Source organism: Musca autumnalis, unplaced genomic scaffold, assembly GCF_047663935.1.
Source record: "Musca autumnalis isolate F117 unplaced genomic scaffold, ASM4766393v1 scaffold_1, whole genome shotgun sequence".
Taxonomy (NCBI): Eukaryota; Metazoa; Arthropoda; class Insecta; order Diptera; family Muscidae; genus Musca; species Musca autumnalis.
The window spans coordinates 9417034-9424010 of NW_027411644.1; positions in this window are offsets into that span (position 1 = coordinate 9417034).

Sequence of the window (6977 nt, forward strand, 5' to 3'; positions counted from 1 at the left end):
GCCATTACCTTCAAAATACCGAAATTCGGAAGGTACCGTTCTATGGGGGATATATGATGGCGTGGACCTATACCTACAAATTTCTGGTGGAAAGTTTAATACGCCTAAAGAAGACTAAATACCAAATTTCAGCCATATCGGTGTGATAATGAGGCTAAAACGTTCAAAATATCGAAAATCGGGAGATATTGTATTATGGGGGCTGTATCAACACGTGGACCTATATAAATATTTTATGGTAGAAATGTTTCTTAGCCTCTGGAAACACAAAATACAAAGTTACAACCGATTCTTTGGTCAAATGGGTCTAATACATTCAAAATATATTAAAATGACGCGTACTTTATAAGGGGCCTTATTTGGGGCTATACCAAAACGTGGACCTATATAACCCAACTTTGGTAGGAATGTTTTCTGGCCTCTGGAGACACAAAGTACCAAATTACAACCAATTCGGTGGTAAAATGGGCCAAATATCTTAAAAATTCCTTAAAACGACGACGCGTCACGCGTCATTTTGTATGGGGGCTATACGAAAGCGGGGACCTACATAGACCGCTTTCAATACCAAAAGTCCTACGTAAATATAACACATTTTCCCAAAATTTCATCAACCTACGTCAATCCGTTCGGACGCTAGAGTGATTTCCACAGACGGACGGACATGGCTATATCAATGTAGAATTGCACGCTGATCAAGAATATATATACCTTGTTGGGTCTACAATGATTATTTCGAGTAGTTACAAACGTAGTGACAAACTTAATATACCCCCATCCTATGGTGGAGGGTATAGAAATGTAGATTGGGAAAAATTGTGTTTATGGATTTTTGCTAAAATTTTGGGCGCCAGAATTTCATTTTAAAAGTATTCAAGACTGACAAGACAAATTTATGAGAAAATCCACGATAGGAATCCAGAATTTCTATAAGAGAAGTCCGAAGATTGGACGTCAAAATATTATATTGACAGATGCACGATTGGGCGACATAAATCTGCATAAATCATGTCTCTACTAATCCCATTTTCCTTCCATAAATTACTCAATAAAATTGGAGTGGAAAATTGAAGTCGTGATTTGGAACTTTTGCGAAGTAGTAAGCAAAAGAAAGGTCCTCAACATTCAATGTAAACAACAAAATTGAATGTTAATGTATTTCTAAGATTTTCCGATTGTGTACTCTTTCTTTTGGTCTTACCGAAGTGATATCACTGAGTTATATAACATTCACTGTAGTTGAGAGTTATTTCATAAATGATACACCCAAAAGTATATGTGATTATTAATATATCCATAGTTTTGAACATATATTAAATCTGATATATTGTCAAAAAAGTTCTGAAAACAATGGGAAATTGTCCAAGAAGTCTTACGTCATTTTAATTAAAAAAAAAAATAGTAATGAAAATTATTTCATCAGTAATATAACTATAAAATAAGTTTTACATTTTCGCTAACATGAACTTTCAAAATGTTGGTCAGATGGTCCCCACCGACATGAAATCCTCGCAGAAGGTCATGGGATCAATTCCCAGGCCAGGCAACATCAAAATTTTCAACGGTGGCAAAATACCCCTCAATAATGTAGGCGACATTTCCTGAGTATTTCAGCCATGTAAAAGTGCTGTACAAGTGGTGTCTTAAGACACGCTGTTCGGTATCGGCAATAAACAGTAGGTCCCACATCATTGAGCTAATATGAATCGGGGTACACTCATTGATATGAGAGAAGTCTCCCTTGTCCCGCCTGGGATGTTTGTGGAACAATTATTATTATATTGACTATGTAGCCCACACAGCATCTCAGTAATCTACTGCCAAAGAACAAAATTGAGTGCAATATTTTTTCCTAAAAAAAATTTTTGTGTAGAATATCGTCTTGAATGCGCTGGTACCCCGCGATATTTTAGTTTTTCGATGGTTCGGATCATATAAATCACAGATCGAGGAAATACATCCACTAGAACGGTGGAAACGGCTACTGCAAGAATATAAACATTTGCGGAAAATGTTTTTGAAAATATCTAGGTTTAATTCGCGTTTTCTCTAGATCTTTTTCAGTTAAGAACACACCACCCGAGTTTTTGCTGAAACATAGGTTTAAAAAGTTTAGCGGTATGGAAGCTGTATCCGATTTATCCCAAAAATTGATTGTGAAAGTACATCCATGGTTCTTAATGGATTTTTTTTGAAATAGGTTTAGATCGATATATTTTTTCACGGTTGGTAGTGCAAATCGGGTGCGCATAAAACGTGTATGTACTTTCGCAAATTATAGGCATTATGCAGTTTTTTTGCACACTAAACTGTAGACAAAATCGATTAGTTGTCAATGAGAGCCGTAACTAAAATTTTCTGAGCGACATTTTTGCAGAACATTTCGAAGCTGAAAACATCATTTTGTGGTACTTTTATAGCGGCTCTTAAAATAAAAGACAAAAGGACATTGAAGGAAGCGAGTAACAAGGTCGAAGTGCTCTAGAAAAATAATCCTCATTCGATTCGACTAAAGACATGTCATCTCAAAAATAAGCTAAAGCAACAGTGAACAAAGATATAACGCTAATTCCTGACGGCTTACAGGGTCTCTTGCAAAAATTTCATAACGCGGAAGTTCGACTCACGGCGGATCTGTCCTTCGGGGTTCTTAATATAATTACCAAGGCATTTCTTCCTATTCGTTTCTGAGATAAAGACTCGATAAATGCAAAAAACTGTAGTTTAGATGAGGCTATTAAAATCCTTACTGGATCTGACAGGACAAAACCCTACTAGGGTTTTTGTAGTCTCAATATGTACTTTCAAAAAATGCATACTAGAAGTTGTTTGCATTTTCAGTGCTGCATAGTGTAATCATAAGTTTGACATAAACATACATGTAACGTTTAAAAGAAAGGCGTGGGGAATGTACCACTCCTCCATTGTAGCCGTTCTCGGCGTTACGAAGTAAGTCCCCAATGAAATAACTCCCCAAACTGAAAATGAAATAAGTCCCCAAAATTTTATACACAAAACAACAACAACTATAATTTAAATTTTTTGGGATTTATTTCACTTTTCTGGGGATTTGTTTCATACAAAAATTTGGGGACTTATTTCATTATGAAATAACTCCCCAAATTTAGAAATAAAATAAATCCCCAAAAATTAATTTGGGGACTTATTTCATTTTTCTAAAATTGCAAATTATATCCCCCTGGACTTACCACGCAGTCGTTGTGCTCTGTCATGTAGTTATTGCTTATCAAGTAGTTTTTTAAAGAGCGTCTACTGATCAGTATGGAAGTCGAAATTATTGCCGCTGAGAAAAAAGTTCGAAGGTATTTTATATTCCAAAAATGATTTACACACAACAACTGCATTTGCAGCATAAAAGGTTGCAAATCAAGAGTGAATGCGGAAGATGTGGAAAGTTTGTTTAACAAAAAAAAAAAAAAAAAAAAATATGGAGCTTAATCATTAGAATGAAGAAGGAATATATATAACTAAAAGCATAGGGAAAATTCGCGCGAATTTTTGTTTCATACCAAAATATCAACCTATTTTCACAACAAAACAATTTACATTAAAATTCGTAATATTTCAAAGCATTGAATATGTATCTTTATTAAAAAAAGAAAAAATATTCCTATGAAAGACAATGAAATAGATAAGTCAACAGAGTTATTGGAAAACGGTAAGATAACGGTGAAAATCTTTTTAACTTGGATAATATATGAGAGAAACGGCATGTGTACAAATGTGGTACCAAAAGTAAATATTTTCCAAGAGGAAATTCGAAAAGTTTGTTTTTCAGATGAAAATAAAATCTTTGAAAAATAAGTCAATTGCAGAACAAAATAACGCACTCAAGTGGCCTTGTTGCCTAGTAAATTTGTATCTAAATTTATGTTGTATAACTGTAACACAGAGAAAAAATATGATTGATCCAACAATATTTGAAGAGCAAAATATGTATTGTAAAAATATTGTTAAATTCCAAATGTAGTATTGTGATTCCAACAATTGGGTTTTGTTAAGCGGTAATCGGTTTTCATCAAAAGTTAGTTAAGGCGCACCCTTCATGATATTGTTTTATAAGGGGGCGATACAGTCAGTGCATTGTCCCAATTTGAACTTCTATATCTCAAAAACAGTAAAACCGACGAGAATACCATAAAGGTCAATCTTGTAGAGAATTTTCATAGCTACAAAATTTTCTTTAGTGCCATTTTGATGGGACTTGCGGTTTCTAAGCCAAATCGTGAAAATCTAAACAACCCCTAAAAATGTCAATTTTAATCGCGATTTATTTAAAAAGCGCTCCGGCGATTTTTTTTTTGTTTTTTGATCTTTCTCATCTATAAACATTGTAGTTTCAGAATCCGCAAAAACTTCCGAGGTGTAAGCACCTTCCATTTAAAATTGTTTCAAGAGCACCGTGTTCAAATTTAGTAACTAATTTTGAACACAGTTGCAGTTGACCAACCGAACTAAAACTTTGCACGCTTTTCAGATCCGGATGACAATACATGCATACGAAATCATAACCAATATGGGTCCATTTTTTCCTATAGCCCTTGTATAGCGGTACCGATTTCAGGTATTTTGAAGATTTTGTCTTTATTTTTAGCCCAAATAGGCTGTTACTTGGCATTTGGAGTTCCCAATGATACAGAAACTTCTACACCGAAAATTTTGGACATAGGTCCAGCCTATGGTATAGCCCCATATAGCGGAACCACCAGATTTCAGGTATTTTGGGGATTTTCTCTTCATGTTTAACCCGAATTGGCTGTAACTTGGCATTTGGAGTTCCAATTGTGCAGAGACTTCCCCACCAAAAATTGTGGACATGGGTCCAGGTTTTGGTATAGCCCCCATATAACGGTACAACCCGATTGCAGGTATTTTAAAGCTTTTATCTGCATTTTTGGCCTAAATTGGTAATTTGGATATGTGGTTCTCAGTAGTCAAATAAATGTGTTAAAAAAAGGCTAAAAATAATTAAAAAATTTAGTTAGGCCATGTTTATATTATAGCCTTTTGCAGGGTTAACCTTCTTTATGAGGATTTATTTGAAATATAATCAAAGGAATCGACATTTGAAACCCAGTGGGTTTATTTTATTTAAGTATTTTGTTTTGTTTTATATAAGTATATTCATTTAAATTAAAAATGGTGACAAAATTGAACGGTAAGTGTTTTATTTGAGAGATTCTATCATGAAGAAGAACATACTTATTTAGGCTAAGCGAAAAATTATTTTCTAGTTTATAAATAAGACACTGTAAGTTAATTTTTTTAGTTATTTCTTATTTATATTGTTAAAAAAAATCGCGTGCCAATGGTGAGCGATGAACACACAACCCTAGGATTTGTAGTCGGACACACACGCTCTGTGCCACCGTACTTATTACTAATTAAGTAGTAAAGTAAGTAGTTTTACCTTCTTATATTACTTCGTAATGGGTTACATAATTACTCTTCTTCTTATTTATTTGCTAATTCGTTTTCCGAATGTTACAAATATTTTTTTATAAATACATATACATATGGATACAATATTTGTAATATTTTTGTTTATAGATTGCTTAGTATATCTGCAAACGCCTCTCTATCTCTAGCCTTAAACAATAGGGTTGTAATGTCTCGGATGCCAGTCCATTCTGTGATGTTATCGATCCATGTTGTCTCCTTTCTACCTCTAGCAGGCCTTCCTTCTATCCTTGTGCGGATTACATAATTACTAACGGATCCTAATATTTGCTGGGTGCGGATGTCGTTTGGCATTAATGGTTCAAAGTGGTTAACAACTTTTCCACCAAAAATTGCGGAAATTGGTCAGTCATCAGTTTTTTAGTTTTTATATACATTTTGGAGCAAGATTGGATATCACTTGGCATTTATGGTTCTCAGTGCTTAAAAACTTCTCCATTAAAAATTTTCGGCGCTCGTTATGGTATAGCCCCTATGTAACGGTGACACCCAATTTAAGATATTTTTAGTTTTTAACTAAGCGAATTAGATAATATTAGGTATTTGGTATTCCTAGTGATTAAAAAACATCTCCACCTAAAATGTTTCTCTTTGATACTTTCGTAGCAGAAAGAAAACTATTTATTCCATAGCACAAAATATTTCATGGTGAAGGGTATAAAAAGTTCAGCCCAGCCGAACTAAACGCTTATTACTTTTTTATAGAGTGACTCTGTCCGGAGAACTGCTGTTTTGCCCTTATATGGCAGATTTAATAGATTTATCTGCAATTTTTAAGTCTGAAGAGAGAAATTTAATTTGGAAACATATCGCACATGTTCAACAATAGGGTAGTTACTCAATTTTTTTAAATTTTCACTTATTATTAATAGACGATACATTATGCTCAACTCCACCTACTGTAAAAATCTCCCATTAATTTGTCTACTCTTTCGATAAAAATACCCTTATGTCAGACTTCATGTCTTCAGAGTTACTAGTAATGTATTAACAGTTTTTTGTCTCTACTGAGAAATAAATGGGAAAATCACCATTGCATTTGAAAGAAAAATAAGAAGATTTTGGTTACTATCCCTTTGTTGAAAAGGTGCGATATGTATAATTTAGAAAATTACTCGGAAGGTTTCTGAGCTTATGGATAGAGCCAAAGCTTTTCACTCATCACTGACATGCACGAAAAGACTAGAAGAACAACAATAAAACAACATATTAAATAAATGTTCGGACTGAAACTCGACCATATGAGGAAGTGTGTCCTTATATGCCTAGGGGCGCCAACACGATTTAACGAAGGAAAGCACAACAAGTCCTAGGCTGAATGAGAGACAAGTACTCAAATTATCCCCCAAAAATAAACTGTTGAGGAGTAAAGTGAGCTATTGTACCTAAATACATTATTATCAGGGCAATCATTTAGACAGACTGTCATGATGAAAATGAAGAATGTGTTACTAATTAGTGTTGATACCTCAGAAGCCCGAAAAAGGTCCTACTAT